General features: G+C 35.5%; 2 long non-coding RNA genes across 2 annotated transcripts; both read right to left on the reverse strand.

The window, feature by feature from the left end:
- Positions 1-320: 320 nt before the first annotated feature.
- On the reverse strand, positions 321-4,296 carry LOC149787400 (uncharacterized). The gene is made up of 3 exons (XR_016425281.1): positions 4,051-4,296; positions 3,266-3,360; positions 321-526 (listed from the first exon to the last, which is right to left on the reverse strand). It is a non-coding gene; the product is annotated as an uncharacterized LOC149787400 (long non-coding RNA).
- A 9,249-nt stretch (positions 4,297-13,545) lies between these two features.
- Positions 13,546-17,320, reverse strand: LOC149787401 (uncharacterized). The gene is made up of 3 exons (XR_016425283.1): positions 16,986-17,320; positions 15,404-15,548; positions 13,546-13,714 (listed from the first exon to the last, which is right to left on the reverse strand). It is a non-coding gene; the product is annotated as an uncharacterized LOC149787401 (long non-coding RNA).
- Between the last annotated feature and the right edge of the window lie 6,277 nt (positions 17,321-23,597).

Consider the following 23,597-nt stretch of genomic DNA (forward strand, 5'->3'; position numbering starts at 1 on the left):
ATAATTTCAAGAAGAACATGATCCAAATTACCCCAACCAACTCCTTGTATTGACTGTGATGTTTAGTAACTTTTAAACAAGGAAACAAAAATTAAAAACTATACTTGTCACTGGTAGCTTAATAGGTTGTGCACTAGTATTCAGTAGACAACATGGCTTAAGTTGTCATAAATATCGCTACACTTCTACTGGTGTGTCATAAAATCCAGATTACTGGCTCCTTAACATCATCCAAGTTTCTAAAAATATGTTCTCTTACTCTAGTTATAGTTTGAATTTATTCTGAAGCAATCTTAACAACAAAATAACAGGAATTCACGTTAATTTCTATCTCAATTTTAATTAAAAAAATTTAAAATATTTTTTTTTACACGTGTTGTTTCATAGTTCATTCACCACATTTCTTATTTTTCTGTTGTCACCACTGGAGTCTGTGGAAGTGATGGTACTCTTGATGGTTTAACCAAATCGCAAAGCTTCTATCTCACCATCACCTCCCCAATGTTATACTTCTCCTTCATGATTTCTGAAATACAAATCATTGTATATTAATGAATAGAATCAAGCAAGATTTCAAATTTATTTCAATCCCATATATATATAGAGAGAGAGAGAGAGGGGGGGGGGAGTGAGAGAATGAGAGTTATGCCTGAAACATTTCATGCAATTACAGTACTTTTACAATACCTGAGGTTGGTAATTGTAATGAGGCACTTGGCTTGATGACTAACTTGATAGGCTTAAAAAACCTGTGGTTTCCATCACAAATTAAACTGGCTACCTAACTGCTCCTGTGGCCTAAGTCTAAGTGGTTAGAACGCCTGCTACTGGTGTGAGAGGTCACAGGTTTGAACCCTTAACCGAGTCATACCAAAGACTTATTAAAAAAATGGTACTATTAGCTGCCTTGCCTGGTGCTCAGCATCAACCCTTTACCTCATGCAAGCGTCTTTTGATGCCTCTACTCCATTCACGTGGAAGCGCCTTTTGACGCCTGCTGTAAACATCAGCCATTTTAAACTGGTTTTCATAGCGCCACCTTCGGGGAAAACCCCCATTTAGATACTACATTCATTTCTGTGAATGACAATTACATCGGATCACGTGGTCACTGTTTATGCCCTGGTCGATATCTGCTATTTAAAGTAACTGGGTCATAATCTCCACTCTCCAAAATGGAGGTCGCGGATTTCATTCAGTACTTACGAAGTTTTCACGATTAGAATCAGAACTACGAAAGATTCAATAACTTAAGTAAAGGCTCTGATATTGATGCAGGCAGCAATTAGTTTTCATAAATTATCAAATTCAGATGACTTAGTGATGTAGATGCAGACGACAAATTGTAAATTTCAAGTATGAGAAATGGCAGCTACGATTGGTCACGCGGCCTCACTGACATGACGGTGAATGAGTCCTCTCAAGATTTTAAAGCACGTAAAAAATTCTTCAGTGAAAAAAATTTACGCAGCTATAACAATCAGACTTTTAATCTTAAATTTTTCCACACATAATAGATGTGTACCAAAAATGTAAAATGGTTACAATTGCTGTTTAACATAAAATACACTACAATGCTTAACAGTTAACAGGCAGGCCTTTGCGTATGGAGTCATATAGGTAACAGGTAGGGCATAACCGATTAGCATTTTTCTACTGATTTCCGATTCCGGATTTTGGGCATGAAATTTTTCCGATCCCGGATACGATTCAATTAATCGGAAATGCTAAATTAAAAGGTTTTTCAAATCAACTTTTTAAACCGTGTTACACACATTTTGCATATCACACCGATGTCACAAGGGGAAGGATATGGCAGGACTATAGCAAAATGCAACGAAGTTCAAAGCCACAAAGAATCCATGAAATTTTTTATTTTTTTGCCAGTTCCGACCCATTCTTTGTTCAACAATTAGTTGATCTTGCCGCCAGGCTTTTATTTTCCCGCCTTAATCATTTATGTCGGCAAGCGGCCAGTTCCATCCTGTACTTCATTCAACAATTAGTTGATCTTGCCGCCATGCTTTAATGTCGCGGTCAAATAAAAATAAAACAGGCTTTTGTTTGGTCCTATAAAGTTGGCCTCTTGCGGAATCATTTTCTTTTAATACCTCATTAGCATGTGTCAATGTATTCAATATTATGCCTTCATTATTGAGGATGTTGACATAAACGGGTAGGACTGTATTATATATTTTAATAAATTTAAATCTTTCGGTCTAACTCAAGTGTTATCGTTTCACCCCGTTGTGTTGACCATATTGGACTTTTCTGACTTCTTTATTAACGCACTGTCGAATGACACGCAGTGTTAGACACGGTGAAATTCAACTTTATTATTTTTATTATCCGAATCGGTCGTTCCTGCCTTGTCCGACTCCGATTAATCGGAAGTTCATACTATCCGGTGGAATCTGATTTCCGGATCAAAAGTCGGTTATGCCCTAGTAACAGGTGCTCTATTTATAGCATGCTGCACTTTGTAATTATGCTCTATAAGGTAAACAGTTAAAAGGTTAGTGTTAGGACTGGTCAACCTGGTGTCAAGATAATGTGACTGGGTAGAAGACATTATGCTACATGTCTGTGGCATGATATCCCAGTGCTAGACATCACTATAAATTGCCACACTGCAGACATCGTAGCGATGTGACTAAATATTTGTTAAAGCGTAACGTTACTAAACATCTGAATCACGCACACACAAACTGGCTACCATATACATGCAGTTGTGATTATACCATTTAAACTGAAAGTAGATTTACATTGTCCATTTGAATATTGCCTGTCTACACTATAATGTTTCAAGTAGTAGTTGTGGATACATTTAAATTTCATAATAATGTTCCAGCCTTAGTTCATAAAAAAAATTTGTTACAATTTGGCATATATTTTGTCATAGGTTAACAAAGTTTAAAATGCATGGTTAATAATTTAAAATATACCATAAATTATTTGAATTCTGGACTGGTCTTGGAGAGGTGGCCTTGTGTGTGCTTATTATTGGCTCTTGCCCCAGTTAGTGTCTTGCCAATATATTCAACAGAGCTGTACAGCATTCTGAATATTTATCCAGCAGCTTTGTTAAAATCCAAAATCTGACATATTTCTGCCTCATGCTGGGTGTGAAAAAAAATTTAATCCAAATTTTCACCATGATGATTCAAATGCACTAAGTTTCTGATATATTTACTTATCTATATACACAACTCCAGGTTACAGCTAATGTTCTAGACATTTGAATTTGAAACAAATGTGGTATTACCTCTCGCTTGCTTAATTCAAAATTAAAAGATCGAAGAATTTCAATGAAGCTGTCGCCATCAAGTTGTTTACATAACTGTGCCTTGCCACTTTTTTCTGAAATTAAAGGACACAAACTAAACAAGTATTTTTGGTGAAGAAAATTGATAATCATTTCCAACAGTTTACAACTGTACATTCTTATTAATTATACAATAAGTTACTATTAAATATTACTGAAATGGCTGAATATAAATTGGATAGACAGAAACAAGCCATAATCTGAATTGAAGATTAATTGGAAAAGAGATCTACCGGTATATTTCCGAGTCACAGTCTAAAATTAATTAAAACAAATATAACTTATTGCTACAAATAGCACACTGTCTGGAAAATAATAACGAAAATGTAAAAAATACATATACCAGTCAGATCATTAATAATATCAAGGGTGAATAAAATTTAAAGTGAAATTTACAATTTGGAAATATATATTCGCAAGGCCGGCACGTACCAACTTTTTTGAAAGACAGACACGAGATGACTGGTCATTGTGCATTAGGATAAGTAAAAAATGTTGCCAATCATGTAAACAAAGCTTAAAACATAACACCTACCTTTCAATATCCTTACAAGTTTGACGTTTAATTTATCAGTCTTCAAACTGCATAAAAAAAAGAAATTGTTCCATAGGATATATTTCGTAATAGCTTTCTGTAAATTTACGTCACGCGAAGTCTTTCGCAGCTAAGGTACTTGGCGGCCGTGCAAATAATTTTGCTACAACTGGACTGAGTAATGACTTACCTGCTATTTTCGCAATAATACACTCATGGTATCCCTTGAATCCACGACAAACCGCCATCACTTTCTCTCCCGTGCGATATTCCTTCATTTCTTTTCGTAGCGAGTGTACATTAGCCATACAGATTATGCCTCATTCACCCATATAACCAGTGATATTTCTGGTTCAGTGGTCATCTTAAAATCCTGGGATATTTTATATTTTACAATTTCAATGACACTCCAATCGAAAATTGCGCCCAAATTCTAGATTGGTTATCCAAAGCGTTTTACGGTGCCAAATTTGGAACCAAACTTTACAGAAACGTTTTTTTTTTGGTTTTTTTTGTTCTTTCTTTTTACAGAAAATTTGGTTCTAACGCATGAAATCGAAATATGCCGGCTTTTTCAATGTAGTAATTGGTTAAAAAAAATAAGTACATAATTTTATATCCCATCATAGTCAGCTTCATCAGCCATCATCATACGGAACAACCTCGGCTATTTCTGCGTGACAAAAACGTGACTCCGATATGTGAAGGCGATTACTTGACAGAAAAATCAGACATTTTGTTCTCTTTTGATTTATGATTTATCTAAAGAGTTAATATCTATACATCGGATACCAACGCCGTGATTTGGATATGTTGGGGAGTTGGGGAATGATTGGTTTACAGTAAAGTGGTTTTAGAAGACAAAGTTTACGACCAAGAGGCAATATCGTGTCGAGGTGTGGAACACAAATGGAAAGACAACACAAATTGGACACCCAAATATTATAGGTGAGTATGAAATAAACGGAGTCTCGACTTTATCTCGTTTGCCCAAGTATAAACTGACTATATGATTAACCGCCCAACACTTTATATGTATGACTGATAATTAAATTGTAAGCAAGTATTTAAATAAATGTGAAAAGATATACAAGGTCAAAAACAAGTTTCCTTTTGCACCAGTTTTAAAATTAGAGTAGGTATTTTTGTTTTTCAATATATATGTATAGATAACTTTCAAAGCATCCTAATTTGTGGAATTTTATTTTAACAGCCATAACCTTGTAATTGTCAGTCTTGGAAATGTTAACTCCAGTGATACATGTAAGCCCAAACAGGGTTTGCTGTGGTATTATGATAAAGTTGTGAATTTCTTGAGTATTTATAGATCTAGTCCAAAAAGGTCTTTAGGTTACTGCTAAATTTTCAGACTGCTACATATATAAGTAAAATCATAACTTAAGTAACTTAAGTCCTGGAAAAAGAAATTCTGAAAAATTTCACATTAATCTTAGCAAGATTAAAATGTACACAAGTTTTACCATGAAGATGATTTTTGAATGATATGTTAATGTTTTAATCAGTCTGACTGTACAGTCTGTAAACATTTTAATGCTGTTTGTGTATTACAGGTACTGGTGTTCAGGACAAAATATATAAGCAGCTTGAAGTTAATTCCACAAAGTCCATTCCTAAAAGCACCATGTACTGGAGGAAGAGAAAACAATGGTAATTCCAGGAGTAACAGAGAGTTTTTTTACATTTTAAATAATGTCTGCAGCTGTCTCCCACAACAATGTTTATTTGTGTGAAGATAAGCATTATTCTTTATACATTTGTTCTTACCTAGTACATTCACAGCTTAACATGGCTCATATCTTAAAGACAGTTTCATTACCATATCAATAATTTAAGGAATAAACAAATTTCACTGTACAACACTAAGTGGAATTTTCAGAGTTCAACAAATTCTGAGTATATGGTGAAATCGTTCAGTATTTACAAACAGAATATTCAATGTACGTGTTTGAACAGAACATTCACTCTGTATGGGTTATCCAACACACCATACACAATATATGCACAATGTACACCATATTTAACCAAATCAGCCAATTACAGAAATTCCAGGAAATATCTGATCAGTATTGATTCTTGCAGAACAAGATATAATAATTTATTGTTATGCATTGTCATACTTCAGTTTTTAATTATTTAAAATGTTAAATATATTTTTTACTTTCATTTTTCTTATAATGCCCTAAAATGTTATGAAACTTGAGTTGTTTTTCTGAAAACATCACAAACATTTATGAAGTGTATGTTGTATCACATGTACTTTGTATGATTGAGTATATTATTGTGTATCAATTACTTGTCATTTACATGCATTCATTGTGTATCATATTTGCATTACCCATGTTTAAATGATGCATGCATTAACATTGGATTTGTCAAACTAAACTACTGTAACAGTGTAATATTAACTGTACATATTCAATTCCCACAACAAAACAATAATGTTTGAATGTTAAGATTTTAATATGAATTAAACATGTTCACAAAAATTTGTATTTCTCATTACAGTGTTGTTGATCTAGGTGACTCCAGTCCTGTTGGTCTTGGATATTATGAAATTGGTGACAGTACGTAATACTAATCTTCAAATATAATGAGAATATCAACAGATGAACCAACTAGATATGGTGACAGTGACATGAGTTTTTCATCTGACTCAGAAGAAAGTATAGAGTTTTAATCAAGTTCAGACGATGAACAGTATCATCAGGTGAATGAAGCAACTCAGTCTTACCCATCCCATGTCACAGATCCCCCACTTTATGTCATAGCCCCATAACAAGATATATATTGTAGTGAAATCACAAAGTCTGAACATGTTATTGTCCTTGGGGCTTTGCCAACAAGGCATAATTTGTCAGATGCTAAATATGTGACTTTTTGGACTTAATTCAGTTGCATCTTCCTTCAGCAAACACAGGATTGACAATTGTCAAAGATTTGAAGGAAAAATGTGAATTCAGTAAGGAGTATCTCAAATACAATTTTTATTGTGAAATCTGCAAAAAATTGTACTCCGATAAAGAAGAAATGTGTGAAACTGGGGGCTGTACAGGTGTACATAACTAATAATTATGAGCAAACATCTCTTTGGAATGAATTTGGCTCTGACAAGAAAGAAGACTTCCTTTCATCATCAAAAATAGGATCAAGTGTCTTCGAGAACCTATTATTGTTGTTGAAATTGGAAATGCCATTTATGGTACTGTTCTCCCCAATCATCATGAAAAGGACTAAAATGGCTTTCACCACTGCACAGCAGAATTTCATACTTATACACTGTAGTGTCAAGCTCATGTGGTGAACAGATTTGGACATATTTATGATTTTATATGCACCTGATATTTTCTGGTCAGGATTTAACTAATTTTTCAGGATATCTTTTCATACATGTATAGTTTGTGTTACACCAACATTTTTGTATAGTGATGTTCTTTTGATAATGAACATTTAATTACATATGTGGTACATACAATAAATGATGTACTACTTCAACACTTGTAGTTTGTTTTTTTAAAGCAGGGGTCAAGTGTGTGTGTGTGTATGGTTTAGTTTGTTTATTTGACTTGTGTCCTCTATTTCTCAGTATATATTTATCATAGGTTTGAAATAATAGTTTAGTTTCAAGTTCAAAAATCTGTGTTACAGTGCAGTTTAGTCATGATTGCTCTTTCTTTAGGTAATTCAAAATAATTCTTTGTACCAATCTTGAAAATTGACTAAGTTCTTTTCCAGGGTTTTCCATGCTGAAATTTATCCCAAAAATTCTAAGTCCAAACTGTCCATCCTTTTCCAGGGTTTTCCATGCTGAAATTTATCCAAAAAATTCTAAGTCTAAACTGTCCATGCTTTTCCAGGGTTTTCCATGCTGAAAAAAATTCAGAGTCCAAAATGTCCATCATTTTCCAGGGTTTTCCATGCTGAAAAAAATCAAAGTCCAAAATGTCCATCGTTTTCCAGGGTTTTCCATGCTGAAAAATTTCAAAGTCCAAAATGTCCATCGTTTTCCAGGGTTTTCCATGCTGAAAAATTTCAAAGTCCAAAATGTCCAGAATTTTCCAGGCATGTCCAGCATTTTCCATGCACCATGTCCAGGCTTTCCATGCTAAATTCTGCAGAATATTTCATTTTTCCATCGTTTTCCAGGGTTTTCCATGTTTTTCCATCGTATTCCATCCTTTACCAGAGTATACGATGGAAAAAGTACAGCCGGGGTATGTTCCTATCTACGTTTTTTGGGGTTTCATGGTGCTTTTTACCTTTTGTGGAGTAGTTCCAAAAATCTTGGCATGTTTGGTCTATATATGTTTGTGTGAAGCTTATTGCTTCTGTAGAGCTATAGTTAAGCTTGATAGAGTTTTGATCTCCTAGTTTGGGTTTTGCAACTTTGTCTGCTGTTTCGTTGCCAGAGATTCCAATGTGCGACGGTATCCACATGAGCTCGACTAATTGATGTGCTGTGGTGATATCGTCGATTAATTGGCATGCTCTGTCGTGGAATTGTTCACTAGAGTGTGTATTGCGATTTTGGATCGATTTGATAACGCTTAGCGAATCGCTTATAATGACTGCTTTAGGTATTTGGTTGTCTTTGATCCATTGTAGTGATTCAAGTATAGCCCAGAATTCAGTGGTGTAAATGGAGCAATAGTCAGGTAATCTGGATCCCGTTTGTATATTGAATTCAGAGATGACTATTGCTGCTGCGGTTCTTGGTGGGTTGTTTGTTTTTGATCCATCTGTATATATTTTAACATAGTCCTGGTATTTTTGGTTGATTTTGTTTACCAGTGCAGGTTTAAGTAAGTTTTCTTGTCCTTCTTTATTGCCAAATTTGGTAGCTTCAGTGTTAATCCCTGGTGGTTTTTGTAACCATGGTGATTTGTTCTGGTCTGTATTGTTTGTTACCTGCTTTTTTAGTAGAGGTATCTTTTCTCTTAGTTCAAGGATTACTTTGCCACTTGGTGTGATAGGTATGATTTTGGGTTTGAAGACAACTTTACACTTATTTATAGCTATTTTGGTGGGATGGTTGTCTGGGTGGGTATCTAATCGAATGGAGTATCGGAGGAGCAGTTCTTGCCTACGTAATTTTAAGGGTAGTTCTCCTGTTAGTGTTTGTAGTTCTTCTAATGATGTTAAGGGGAGGGTTCCTGTGCATAATAGTAAGGCTTTTCTCTAGATAGTGTCAAGTTTTTGTAGTACAGGCTGCTTAGCCAAGTTATATACTTGGCAACTGCAATCCAGTTTTGATCTAATTAGGCTTTTATATATCGTGAGGAGGGTTTCCTGGTTGGATCCCCAGTCAGTCCCTGTGGTTCCTGAGTAAATTGAGATCTTTGTTACAATTCTGGGTGAGTTTAATGTTCAATGTGCTGTTTCCATGTGAGGTGGTTGAAAAGAACATTCCTAGGAATTTTACTACTGTTACGTATTTGATTAATTGATTTTGTATATGGAAGTTTGGATAGACTAGGTTGTTCTTTCGTTTGGGGGTGAATATGATTGCCACAGTTTTTTCATGAGATATTTTGAAACCCCATTTGTCTGCCCATCTCCCTATGTTGTCTAGGCTCTGCTGGATTTCTTCAACTACTGTGTTATTGGCAGGATTTCCATTCCTCCATATGCCACTATCATCTGCAAATTGTGACAAGTTTATTTTTGTGGAGGCTACATTGAGGTCAAGGTCGTTTACCATTAGGTTAAATAGTAACGGACTTATTACACTGCCTTGTGGTGTTCCATTTTCAAGGGAAAATTCTTTGAATGGGTGTTGCCTATTCTTGTGATTTTCCGGCCTGTGAGGAAATCGCCAATCCAGTTGAACAAGCGTCCAGTTATTCCAAATTGGTTTAATTTGGCCATTAGTCCATTGGTCCATACTAGGTCAAACGCTTTTTCTAGGTAAAAAAAAACCGCTATGAGGTTGCGATCGGTTTTCCTATGTGCCTTAAAAGCGAGTTTGATGTCTGTTTCCAATCTGAGAAGTTGGTCAGTGGTGGACCGTTTGTTCCGAAAGCCACATTGATTTATGGAGAGTAGGTTATTGGTTTCTAGGTGGTGTTTTAACCTATTTGCGATGATTGTCTCCATTATTTTGCAAATATTGTTTGTAAGGGAGATGGGTCGGTATGAATTTATGTTGTTGGGATCTTTACCTAGCTTGGGGATTGGTATTACTATGGCCTGTTTCCATTTGGTGGGTAGTTGGCCTTTATCCCATATCCTGTTAAAGAGTTTGATTATGGCTATTGTTATATTGATAGGTAGTTTTTTGTAGATAATGTAACCTAATTGATCCTTACCAGGGGATGTGTCGTTTTTGGATCGTAGGGCTATCTTCCATTCATGTACTGTGATGTTGCTATTTAGGTGAGATTCTTTTGTTCCTTTCAGTGGTCTTTAAACATTTGAGGTTGAGTTCCCTCCATTAGTTTTTTGTGTTCTTGAAAGTTTCTGGTATGATTATTGTTGCTACTCATGTTCAAAAAATGCTTCGCTAGGAGGTCTGCCTTATCTTTATTTGTTATGGCATTTTTAATTTTTGGGGCTGAGGTAGTTGCATACCCTTTTATGGCTTTTATCTTGTTCCATATTTGTTTTGAGTTTGATTTTAGACTAAGTTTAGAGCAAAAGGTTTGCCATAGATTAATTTTAGCAGTTTTTATAGTTTGTTTTAGTGCTTATTCTTTATCTTTATAATGCTGGAAGTAGATAGATATTTTTGGTGCATTTATATTTATTTAAGGCCCTTTTTTTGTCTTTATGTGCTATAGTGCACTGTTTAGTCCACCATGGTACAGGGTTTTTATTTTGGATATTAGTTGTCTTTGGTATGCATTGGTTAACTGCTTCTATAATTGTGTCTGTTATGTTATCATAATACATGTCAATAACTGGGCTTTCTAAGTTATCTGGATTTACTCTAGCTAGTAATAATTGGAATTGGTTCCAGTCTGCCTGCTGGTACCTCCATTTAGGTGGGGTTTCGTTAGGAATGTGTTGAGTTTTTGTTTGAATATTAATTGTGATGGGAAAATGGTCACTTCCTAAACACGTATCTTCCTGATCCACCCACTACTTTCTGATTTGAGCCAATTTTGGGGTAGTGATGGTTAGGTGTATGGCTGAGAGAGTGCCATCCTCAGGGTTTAATCTAGTGTTTGACCCGTCATTTAAGATGACCAGATTGTTCTCACTTATCCATTTTTCAACCATTTGTCCTCTTTGATCTTTCTTTTTACCTCCCATAATTCACTGTGTACGTTGAAGTCACCACAGATCATTAGATTGTTGTTGTTGTTATTAGTGATTGCCTTTAGTGAGATTAGGTTGGTAGGGCAGAAGGTACCCCCTGGGTCGTATGCATGATTTATTATTTGAATGTTTGTGGTTCCTATATTTATCATTACTGACATTATTTCGATGCTATTATTGATGTTTAGGTTAGGGGGTACTTCTATTACTTCATAGTAGGTTAGTGTATCTATTAAAAAAAATGCTAGTCCACCCCCTTTCTGCCCCATGGGTCTGTTTTTAAAGATTCCCTGGATATAGCCTTGTAGTTTGGGCAGGCGTTTGTGTTCTTGTGTTATGAGAGTTTCCTGTAGACAGATTATGTCTGGTTTTATGGCCGTATTATTCAGTTTGTTCTGCAGTTCTGATAGGTTTTTAGAGATTCCTCTGCAGTTCCATTGCCAGATAGTGATTTTATTATTTTTTGTACTATTCATTTTTGACGTTGTCTTTATCTGTTAGTCTTGTGGTCCAATCAGCTAGTATGGTGAAAATGGTTTTGAGGGTTCTGATTATGCTATTGAGATGTTGCATTATTGTTCCTGTTGTTAGGTTCATTACTTCCTGTATTAATTCTGTGTTGGGGTGTGTGTTAGATTTGGGGATGTTTGGGGTGACAGTTTTGTTTGTATCTGGAGTGCTATCAGGGTGGTCATGGTTTGTTACAATGTGGGTTGTAGTTTTTGGTTCTTTTGTTTCCTGATTCGAGGGTATGTTTTGTGGTGCAATGTTTTCCCTTCTGATTCTGCGTGGAGAGTTTTGGTGCTCATTGATTGTTTCAGAGGTAGATTTTGGTGTGTTGGAGTTGTTTTCATTAATAATGTTTTTGGCAGAATGGTAGGTGAGGTGTTTTTCGTTCATTAAGTCCACTATTTGTTTCTCTTTTATTGCAAATCTGCATTCTGCCAATCTAGGATAATGGTTTTCTTTACAGTTAGCACATTTTTGTTTAATTGTGTGGCATTCTCCTTTGTGTTGACCTACGCAGTACTTAACATCTTGGTTTGAATCTACATCCGAGGGCATAGTGTCCCCAGTGCAGGCATTTGGTGCAAAATCTTGGCCTATTTATGTAGTTTTCCAGCTTATGGCACATTCCTGACTGTCCTAGTTTTATTATTGAGGGTGTTGGCTTGGTAGCCTCTATAACTGCTTTGTTTGTTCCTTGTCCCTTGTGAGTTTTAAGACGATATACTTTGGTGGTCTGTGTTCCATTTGCTGTGAGTTTATGAAGTAGGAGTTCATTGCTTATGTCCTTGTTGTATTTGTTTAGTGCTATTACTTTTTTAAAGATAGTTGTTTTAGTGGGTTCAGCCAGATTAGTTGTGGTTTCACTGTGTTTGGAGTTTGAAGTGACTCGTGGTTTCCTCTGAGTTGGTGTCTCTCTACTTTGATCTTTATTGGGCCTATAGTTTCAGTTTGGATGAATTTTTCCACCTGTTGAATTGTGCTGCATTGGACAATCAGGTAGTTTCGCCTTGGTCTTATCAGTTTGAATTGTCCAGTGTGAATTTTGGCCAGTGCTGTCATAATACTATTGGTACTTAGACTAGTAATTCTGTTGCACCTGCTGCTTATGTATATGGTGTGTTCGATGGGATGATAATTGTACATTTTGTTTTGGGGGTTATGTTGTTGTTTTATTTCCTGTTTCGAGTTAACCTTACTTGTGGGTTTTTTGGGTTGTTTTGGGGCTTTAGCAGGCCCTTGCCAACCCACACCAAAACTGCCTACCCTTCTGCACATGAGATTCTCACGTGAGATCTAACTCAGGTTAGTCTCATGTGCAATTTAACATGCAAATTAGGTTAGAACTCACGTGAGCAAATAGATTCTAATAAGAAAATCACGTGTAGGAATTGTTAACAAGAGCAATATCTTGCTCACGTGAGCCACACCTTGCTCACATGAGCCACACCTCGCTCATGTGAGCAAGATCTGCTCACATGAGCAACATCTTGCTCATGTGAGCAAGATCTGCTCACATGAGCAACATCTTGCTCATGTGAGCCATGCCTTGCTCACGTGAGCAACATCTTGCTCACGTGAGCCGCACCTTGCTCACGTGAGCAACATCTTGCTCACATGAGCAAGATTTTGCTCACATGAGCAAAAACAACAAAAAACAACTATAGTATTTTGTTTTTATTGAATACAAGAATTAAACAGAGTAAGATCAATATTCAAATCTAGTAATCATAAGCATATAATTTGAGTTCAATTAGTGATCTTTTAATAAGGTAAGACAATGAGAGTATGTATGTATGTATGTATGTACCTGTTATATTAATACATCACATTTATTCTAAAAACTTTAAGGTCATAATGAAAGATTCACAGGAAGACCATTCTTCACTGTTCCAGAAAATTCAAAGCAAACAAAACATGTAATTGACATTCCTGCTTCTGAATTTCATTATTTGCCAGTCTGCAACAATATTTTCACTTGGAGATTGTTCGCTTTGAATCAATGCACTTCCTGTTGACCACTGAATTTAAGTTAGCAGGCTCAGTTTTGAACTGTTGAAAAATGAAACCTGAAATGGAAATGAAAAAGGTGGTAGAAGTTTTTTATTTTCTGATCACAGCATTTGAGACGTCCTTTAAGGTGGATTTTTGAAGATTTGTTTTACAAGGTAAAGGCAAAATATATAATTGTAATTTGGATTAGATGGCACTTTATCACACTGTGAAAATAGGATCCAACTGTTTTCTAAAGGACACACTTATGCAGCCAACCCAGTCTGAAAATTCATCCTTTGGACTATGAGTCAAATTGCTCTACCAATAGAATTACCATAGTTCAGTAGCAAACATATAAACTGCACTGTTGATGAGATACCTGCAAGTCACATTGCATATTCCAAATTTGACTACTACTGGATAAAGATGCCAATGTGTACCCGGGTATTCTCCCATTGATAATAACCTGGGTAATAAAACGAACAATTGGGTACCCGTTAAAAAAAAAGTGTTCACAGGGGCTCATATGGTTGCTTACAATTTACTTGTCAATATAATCCTTTCTCAAGTGACCTATTTAAGAATCAACCCTGATATTTCAAGCCTAACCATCCTAAAATTCATGCCTGTCCATGGTTCATGTGCCAATTTTCTCATGACTTAAAACACTCTTGTTTTCAGAACCTGGTGACATTATCTGGGTCAAATAAAATTAAGCACAATATGAATGTCTGGTTTAACTTGGCTACTGTAACATGCACTTATGCCATGTTAGGACAAAAAATGAATGAAATGGACAACTATACAGACTGAAATATAAAGATCAAAAAAAGTTTGCTGCTTAATAACAGTTTTGAAAAAACAGGTTCTTGAATGTGAAACCATTCATTCTATTATGATACTACACACATAGCAGTCCAGCTTAAAGAGAAAATAAATGGCACCAGATATCAATTTTTTTTAAAAGAAGAAAAAACAACAAAAATAACCCGGGATGTATCAATGCAACTGCTGGATGTTATGTAACTGAAAAATGTTAGAGAAAAGAATTATTTTGTTAAACTTAAAAACATGTTACACTGGAATGTCGTATAGGGATGAACCATGGCAGGTTGAGGATAATACAACAATCAACATTTATGGACTTTATGACGATTCGCGAAAGTTACTGTAGACATGTACACTAGTCAAAATGACTGTTATGCACAAATAATTTATCAATTTCTTTTGTGTCTATTCTCATCTATACTAGTAATCCACACGAGTTCAGCTGATTTGTGACAAAAATTATAACTCCATATACATTTTTCATACAGTTTTCTGTAATAATGGCATGTAATTTATACTCTTGTTGTGCTCAGATTATGATTTTTGCCACTTATTAGTAATAATTATGCTTACAGTTCTTTTTGGGGTTGGAACATGTGAACCTACAACAAAGCAGTTCAGCTTCACATTTAATACAATTTCCTTTTGATTGTATACTCTGGTAACCAATCGTTAGGAATGATGTGTACACATTAGAAATTTGCAAAAAAATTGACATCTCTACCTCTGGAGCAGTCCTCTGAAAGATTTCTCCAAAACTTTTGGGATACATTTTTCCAAAATATGTACATTTGCAATATATAAAGAAATTCAAAATCTGGTTTCCAACTTTTATATTTAAAAAAACAAATGTATTGGGGGTCAAATTTTAGAGTCTGAAATGCATATGTTATCATGTGTATTACATCAAAAGATTTGAAGCGTCTTATACATACCCTTTACTGGAGTCGGAATTTCCTCTAGCATGGCAATGGGGTTTTGTCTGACTTCTTCCTGTTGCTGTCAATGTTTTGCACTTCTTTCAAATGATTGCTAACTTTGTTGTGTTGATTAAATTTTGTGACCTTCATGAAGTTTAATCTGTAAAAAGATAAAAATTAGTATAATTGATCATTTTATTTATCTATGCATAACTGAAAGAATGCACTGAAATGAGAAAACGATTTGGTTGGCAAGAGTCCTAGTGTATATAAGCATTAAGAAAAGCTGTAATCCTTATCCAATATCTCTATTTTAAATTTACCAATCAAAATATTTGACAGACAGGGCAAATGTCTTTTAGGAATAAAATCATGAATTAAGCTACTGCATTTGGTTCGCAATCGTGTATGCTTATCTTGATCCACCCAATCAGCAATAAAATAATACGAAAAACAGTTATGTTTGTACAAATTGTTTCAATCGGTAACGCAGGTGCTCCTCAATGAGCGCCCGCATTATTATTGGGGGTGGGGGTAAGAGCCAGACATGGTTGCACAGTTTAATTGCGGAAGGCTTAAATATTCGATGATAGTGTGGTGTAGTTATCATTTTTAGAAACAGGAGGTTGAATTATTATCTTTAACCCTTTAAGCCCCGATCCCGTCTGTAGGCGTGATCCGGTTTCTGCATTCAATGGCCGATCCCGCCTGTAGTCGTGATTTTTTTGCTGCATTCAATGGCCGATCCCGTCTCCAAGCGTGATGAATGTGTGTTAGATTCAACGTCTCTGATTGGTTAGAAATGGGTTTATTCCAAGAACTAACAACTATTAAACCAATCAGAAATGATTTTACTTTCATTTGCGGAAATTTGAATTGTTCAGAAGCTAAGGGCTCCTGTTTTGAAAGCGGTTTAACTACACGTGTTCTGGTCATGAAAAATCGTAAATGATGGCGGACGTAAGAGTGATTTTTGATGAGAGCAAAAATGAGGAGTTTCTCGGGTTTGATCTTGAAAATACTGAGCAAGCTGAGGAAAGATATGTTCGGCAGTTGGATATTTTGTGAGATTTCGATTCGGACATAGAAGTTTCTGAGATTGAATCATCCCAAGATGAGGATGCTGACAGAGATGATGATCGAGTTCTTGCGGATAAACGTTGCACATAATTTTGTAAATTCTGTATAAATAAGTCGTGAAAGACTTGGACAAATAGGGAACAAAAATACATCACTGTGTAGACAAATTCATTTGCAATAAATGGTGAAACTTTCTTGGATTTTAATTGGATATAAGCAGAGAAATTAAGGTAAGAGTGAATGCATGTGCACGATGTTTACAAAATTTTTCAAACAGGTAAAAACTCTGGGGCACACGCAGCTAGACACAGCTTAGCGCTGCTGGGGCATAGCAGCAGTGATACTGATAACGGGTCTGGGGCTGAATGAGTTAAGTAAAATCTGAAACAAACCCTTGGCTCAATTTTAAACGACCATGCGAATTTATGCTTATGCTTATAATGTCGATGATTCAGGCTATCCACTTTGATCATTCTATATGCGAAATTGTAAAAAGAAATGAGTAAAAGTAACTTACCTCTTTCTCGGCAATGAACAAGTCTTTCATAATCCTTGAATCTTGCCTAACAGCACGTCGACGTCTTCTGTTTCGTACTGGACATTAACAACCGTACCGACGTGGATATCTTAAAATGTTGGTGTTGGTTTCTATATTTTAATAATGTCCACACTCTTGCTGTCAGAATGTTTTAAGAGTAAACATGTTGCAGGAGAATATTAAATAACTTTCTCCATAAACAGCGTGGCCCTTGCTAAGAGAACATGGCCCGCGCGTAAATTTCTGTCTGTTCGGTTTAAAAGTGCTATTCTTCATGTACACTGTAGGTCAACATCCAGCATCTGTTGAGTTCATCTGAGGCGCCATAAAGGGTAAATTATTAGTAAACATGTTGTATGCATAGGTGCTTGTGTCATTGATTACAATATAAAAATCAGTCATACATGTAGTATAAAAATAATTCTTTTATTATTTTATACTACTGTATGACTGACATTTAAATTGTAAGCAATGATGCGAACCCTTCTGGTTTTACACTCCTTTGTACACATGTACTCGGGTATTTTTTAATGTTATTTTTATATATTAAATAAATGCTATTTTATTATCTGATGTTTCATAAAAACTGAGCTATAAGTGAATTCATATCATTAATAAGTTAATTAATATAGAACTAGTTAATTTTGATGTTTTTACACTAGCTTGTGCCGAGCCATGCCTCACAGGACATTCTAATGGTTCTAACAAGCCGATTCTTCCACCGTGTACTCTGATAACCTGGGTCACAGAAAAGTTAACGGAAACATCAGTGATTTGTTTTGTGATTATTTCAATAGGAAACTTCTTTTATAAACTTTGAAATGACATGATTACAACATTTAAAAGGTTGCAAAAAAGCAAAAGTTTCTATTGCCAAGAATATACACGTGTAAAACCGTGCGAAACAGCTACACAACCAAACACGACTGCATTAGGCAGTTAGTTTCTTACGGATTTATTAAATTTTATGTACAGTACATGTTGTTGTTTTTTTTAATGATAATATACACATGCATGGGAAACGGGGTTGGGGTGAAACCTCGATAATAATTTGTCTAATACGTAACCTGTTCAACTGTTCAGTCGGCGTTTGAATTTTAGCGGACACTAGACAAAATGTTTAATGTTACCCCGCGTATTTCTTTGATGCCAGACATTCAACGTCGGTGGACAATGTTTTATTAAACACGTTAATATTATTAATCCTTTATGGTTTCTGCGTGGATTAAACATAGGCCGTTTTATAGAATATGGGGAAGGGGGGCGTCAAGCGTACGTACGCGGGGGGGGGGGCGTAAAAAAAAGTATGCATGCGTTCATACGCGGGGGGGGGGGGGGGTGTAAAAAAAGTATGCAAGCGTACGGGGGTGGGGTCAAGCTTTGCCAGACTTTTGCGTACGTACTAAATGGAAGACCTCTAAGCCGAATTATGCAATTCAGTAAGTATAAGATTGTATTGACTTTTGTGCGAACGTTAGGCATGGAAGAAAACGACGTAGTTTATGTAATTCTCCAAATTTTATGGAAAATAACTTGATAGTTTATTAGGCCAAAAGGACTGTGCATCAGTGTTTATTTTTTTCCAGATATGAGGTTATGTATTTGTTTTACAATTTGATTGTGGGGTTTTAGAAGTTTGTGAATAAATGAGTTGCATCATATGTTTATGGTACATAGGATTCATTTTAGGGCAAGAGTTTTATTTCCTTTTTATATTTGTAAACTGAATTTTGGGGAGAGAAACATTTCACCTTTTTACAGATTATTAAACATCAGCCACGATCAGTATGCAAATTAACTCTATTCTTTGACAGCTGTTAAAGTTTAATGGGTAGTCTGGTTATACAAGACCTTAGTTCTGAATTGTTTCGTTTTATAAACAGTGAAATGAACCTTAATATGTTCAAATACAAGGAGCCTGTTGGGTCAAAATAAGATTAAAACTCACTGTGAGAAAATAAGTTGAAAATGTTTTAAAATTTAAAAATTACAACAAAGTAACAGCAAGTGCAAAATAGAAATGATGTCTATTTGACAATAATGGAGATGCTTGACATTCAACATACAAAATATTTAAGTCCAAATTGCTCATGTGATAACTCGCTATAGAAAATCCAGCTTTGAATAAATTTAAAATAAGTGTTTAATCAGAATCAAAGTCCTAGTCAGAAATCAGCTTAGTTTTTCCTTGGCTTACAAGATCTAACAAACTGCACACATGAGCCTGCAAAATCTACCCAATTTGCATACATTTCTAACAAGGTTCTCATGTGCAGCTTACGAGCAGCTCATGTGAACTGGTGAGATTGTTTGGTACGGGAATACCTAGGTATGTATTTTGGGTTGTTTGGGGTCTTTGGGTTGCCATATTAGTGATGCTGCTGGGTTGTTTTGTAGTGTCTAATTCATTGGATTTGTTCCCATAGGTTGGTGGTTCCCTTGCTGTTATTATCCCAGATGGTCCAGGAGTTTGGCTTGAGTGTCTAGTTTCTTTCCTAATGTTTTGATTTATTGTTGTTTGCTTGATTTCCTGTTGTTGGTTTGTTTGCATGTTTCTAGAATTGGTTATTTCATTTTTGGTGAATTTTGGGGTGCTGGTTATGGTTATGTGGTCTAATTGTGGGGAGTTTAAGGTATGTAGGTTACTGTCAAATTCATTTGTTAGGTTTGGAATAGTGGTGTCTATATCTTCATTTGTGTTTGGTTTTTCCGCTTCCTTGAAGAGGATTGGCGATAGTATTGACATTGTATTTATATTATTCCCTGGAGTGTAGTTTTGTATTTCTAGTAGTTTCTGTTGGTGGGGTGGGGGTGTGTTAATTATGTCTGCTGGATTGTGGTTTGTTTGGTCTGTGTTTGAGTCCAGAATTTTGGGTCCCAGTCTGATGTTGGTTGAATTCGAGTTTGCTGTGATTGGTACTACTTGCGTTAATCTTGCTTGTTTTACATGCTTTATTGGTGCTGTTTGGAGTTGTGATACATCCAATATTTTTACTGATTTATTGATAGAGTTGTTTGGTGGCTAGTGTGTCCGCGTGTTTGGATTGAATAGAGCCATTTGTTTGGACCTAGTTTGCATTCTTCTACTTAAATTGCGTCTAGCATTGAATGATGACTTATCTTTTATTTTTGTCCTAACCCAGTCTGCTCCTCCGCTAGAAGTCTCTCCTTTGTTTTCTGTTACGTGTTCCTATCGTTCCTTTGTTTGATAGCTCCTTTGTTCTGTTCAATTCCTTTGTTCACGGCTTGGCGGTTTGCTAATCGTTTCCTCTTCTTGGTATTATTTCTTTGCTCTTGTTTTCCTGTTCCTTTATTCTATTTTAATTGGTGATGGTGGTGGCCGCACTCAGTAGAACTTTTAAAATTATACACCAAGCCGGTTTTACACAGTAAACAAATCAAGCAAATTGAGAGATAGTTTTTAAACTTGACGTTATGGGAATGACGTCACTAAAATAAACAACGTTAGTTTACATATGACAGTTTGTCATTCTGCGTAATTCTGAATATATTTAAAGGATATTGAAACAATCGTCACAAAAACCGTATACAATTCTCTCTCGGCAACATGGTGTAATATTCGATAACAACACTGTATCCTTTTGCGAAGGAACTTCAATAAAATTTGTTTACTTGTCATTTAATAGTTAGCTGGTATAGTCTACATGTTTTTTTGATAGCGAAAATAAGGAGTATCGTGCCAGCGGCTGGCATCCTCGATAATTCGATTAATGACTATTTCTAGTTAACCGCTTAAGACTGTACAGTACATACTCAATGTGTTTATAGTCCCTGATGTTTCATTTGTATACGTCATCGCATTTAAGTTTGTTTTTCCTCTTTATTTCTTTGGTACATACACATGTTGACTACCCTGTCATATGGTCTACCTCAGTAATATTGTAACAGTGCATAGCACGGTTTCTGAACCATTGCTATGAGCGACAGACTAACACGGTATGTGCCGCAAATACAAAACTGATTTTTTTCTTTCTTTTTCTTTTTTGTTTTACTTAGGGCAATTCAATCACAATGTAGCAATGTGTAAAATATCCAGCTGGTTGTTGTTGTTGTGGGGTTTAACGCCATTTTTCAGCACGATAGGCTATACATGGCGGCCAGTATTAATGGTGGAGGAAGAACCCGGAAAACCCCGGAAAGAACCACCGACCCACGAGAAGCTACTGGCAAGCTTTCTCACATGCCCACATTGGCTGAATCTTTGACTCGAACCGCCGCAGACAGAGGTGAGATGGCAGTGATCCGTAACGAAGAGCGCTTTAGACCACTCGGCCACTCGGGGCCCCTATCCAGCTGGTAATTTGTATAAATAATCATTGTGAAAATTAACTAAATATACACATACAATACTAGCTCATGCTGGTTTGAATATTCCAACAAAAATTGTGGGTTTTGCTATAAGTCTGATAATACAAGCGTTTGTTTGTACCCCCTACCTATTTAAGTAATGAAAACCTTTATTGTGATAAAAAGTGCAAGTAACTTAGTTAATTCGTTCATTGATCTATAGTTTCTAACCTGACTCTGAGTAGAGTGGCCCTAACACTGTCATCTAATGCGCATTTCATGCTTCACGGACGTTTTCAATGCAATAGACGGATATGCTTGGCTCCATTTGCAGTTTCTGGACAAGTCCATTTTCACCAAAGGGGTGTATCACGACTACCCGTACAGAAATTTCTCATGGAATCCGTATGGAATATTTATGGAATCCGTATGGAAGAGATATGGACTGAAAAACTTATGGAATCAGACAATTTATTCCATATCAATTCCATAAGTACTTCACCTCAAGTGAAAATTCCATATGGAATAAAGTTGCAACTTTAATCCATAAGCACTTTTTTCCATATGGAAAGCAGGCTCATGTATTATAGCATCATGGAAAATACTCTCTGAAGAATTAATAACCTAAACTATCTGATTAAAACAGAAATATTGGTGGGAGTTAGAGCACATGTATATGTCAGTGTAGCTGATGTGGAAGGATGACTCTATACTCATATAAATTTGAAGAAACAGATGTATGTCAGTTTTCTTTAATTTATTTCCACAGATGTTTAAGAACTAAGACATGACCAAAAAAGTAGGGAAAATGTAAACATGATCAGAAAATTAATATCTGGTAGTACGGGCATAGATGAATCTTTGGACTTAGAAAATTTGGTGTAAAATGGATTTTGGGCTTGATCTGATGTTTATTCTGAAAAGTAATTTTGTTGGCTTCCTATTAAAATATGCTCTACAAAAATCATACCCTTGTGAAAATGTGACTTAAATTTCAGCAAGATCAATGAACATTTCTTGACATTCACTTAAAGGTCGTTTTTCACTAAAATTATGGTATTTTAAGAGATTTTACCAAAATTTCTGAAAAATCAGTGAAATTTTGTGATTGAAATTTCACTGACTGCCAACATTTCAGAAAATATCAGTGGGAATTTGTGATTGAAATTTCACTGTGAGTATGTCAAAAATTCTAAAAATATAGTGATATTTTGTGATTGTAATATCACTGACATTTTAGTAAAACATTTAGTAAAAGAATTATAAAATTTATTTTTGTTTCTTGTACAATTTGATTGATATACAGCAGCATTTATAGTCCCTGTTTCTGATAGCTGTAATTGTATTATTTATTTTGGGAACAATAACTTCTTTCCACATCTTTCTGTATTATATTTCTTTATCAAATTTTGTTATTGTTGTTGTATTTTTTTAAACTTAAACTGGATTTAACTGCCCTCAAACAAGTTTTCTTGTTTTCTGTTTTGAATCAGAATTTCTCTTTTCTCCTGACCTGAATCTGATTTTCTTCGATACGGGTCCTTTTTTTTTAATATCGTCTCCGAAACTTTTTTAACTGCTCTATACGATCCCATTCCGCAACGGGCTTTCTAATAAGTATTTGTTCTGTTTATTATTTAAAGGATTATAGTGGTAAAGAGCTTTCTGATTGGTCAAAAGTTTGTACTTGCCCAATGAATTGATGCCTAACGGAAACTGACGGGAATGCTAAACATGGCGATTTGAGTGGGATACGAGTTTGAATAACCATTTGAAAAAATGTGCGGCAAAGAGAATAGCTTGAATGCAAAGTCGATGGGAGCATAAATTAATCACTCTGTATGAAACTGAACGCCAGGACTAGCATTTTGCTTTTTGTGCCATAAACAGCTCAACAGTACCGGCTAACGTGCTAAATAGGACAAGGAATTGAACCAGGTTGATTTTGATAACTCAAAACTGATTAACTTCCAGGATGAATTTAAGGAGGACAACGTATAGATCACTGGTGGGAATTTTTGCAAAGTAACCATGTCTATCAAAGATCGTCATATCTTTGCGGAATTTTGTTGGCCCACACGTGTAGAATCATCGTTCAATATCGTGAGGCATTATTGTGTATATTATCAAAATATCTAGGTGTGTTGGAATTTAGTGTGAAATATGAGTACTTATGTCATGATAAAGATTTGTCAGGACTGCTTATTAAACAAGGACTAATTCAAGAGACCACAACAGTATCATTAATTAAAAATCAAGTTGCAGTACAAGTGACATGGCAGG

This window comes from Sinohyriopsis cumingii, chromosome 12, assembly GCF_028554795.1.
Source record: "Sinohyriopsis cumingii isolate HCF-2022 chromosome 12, ASM2855479v2, whole genome shotgun sequence".
Classification (NCBI taxonomy): domain Eukaryota; kingdom Metazoa; phylum Mollusca; class Bivalvia; order Unionida; family Unionidae; genus Sinohyriopsis; species Sinohyriopsis cumingii.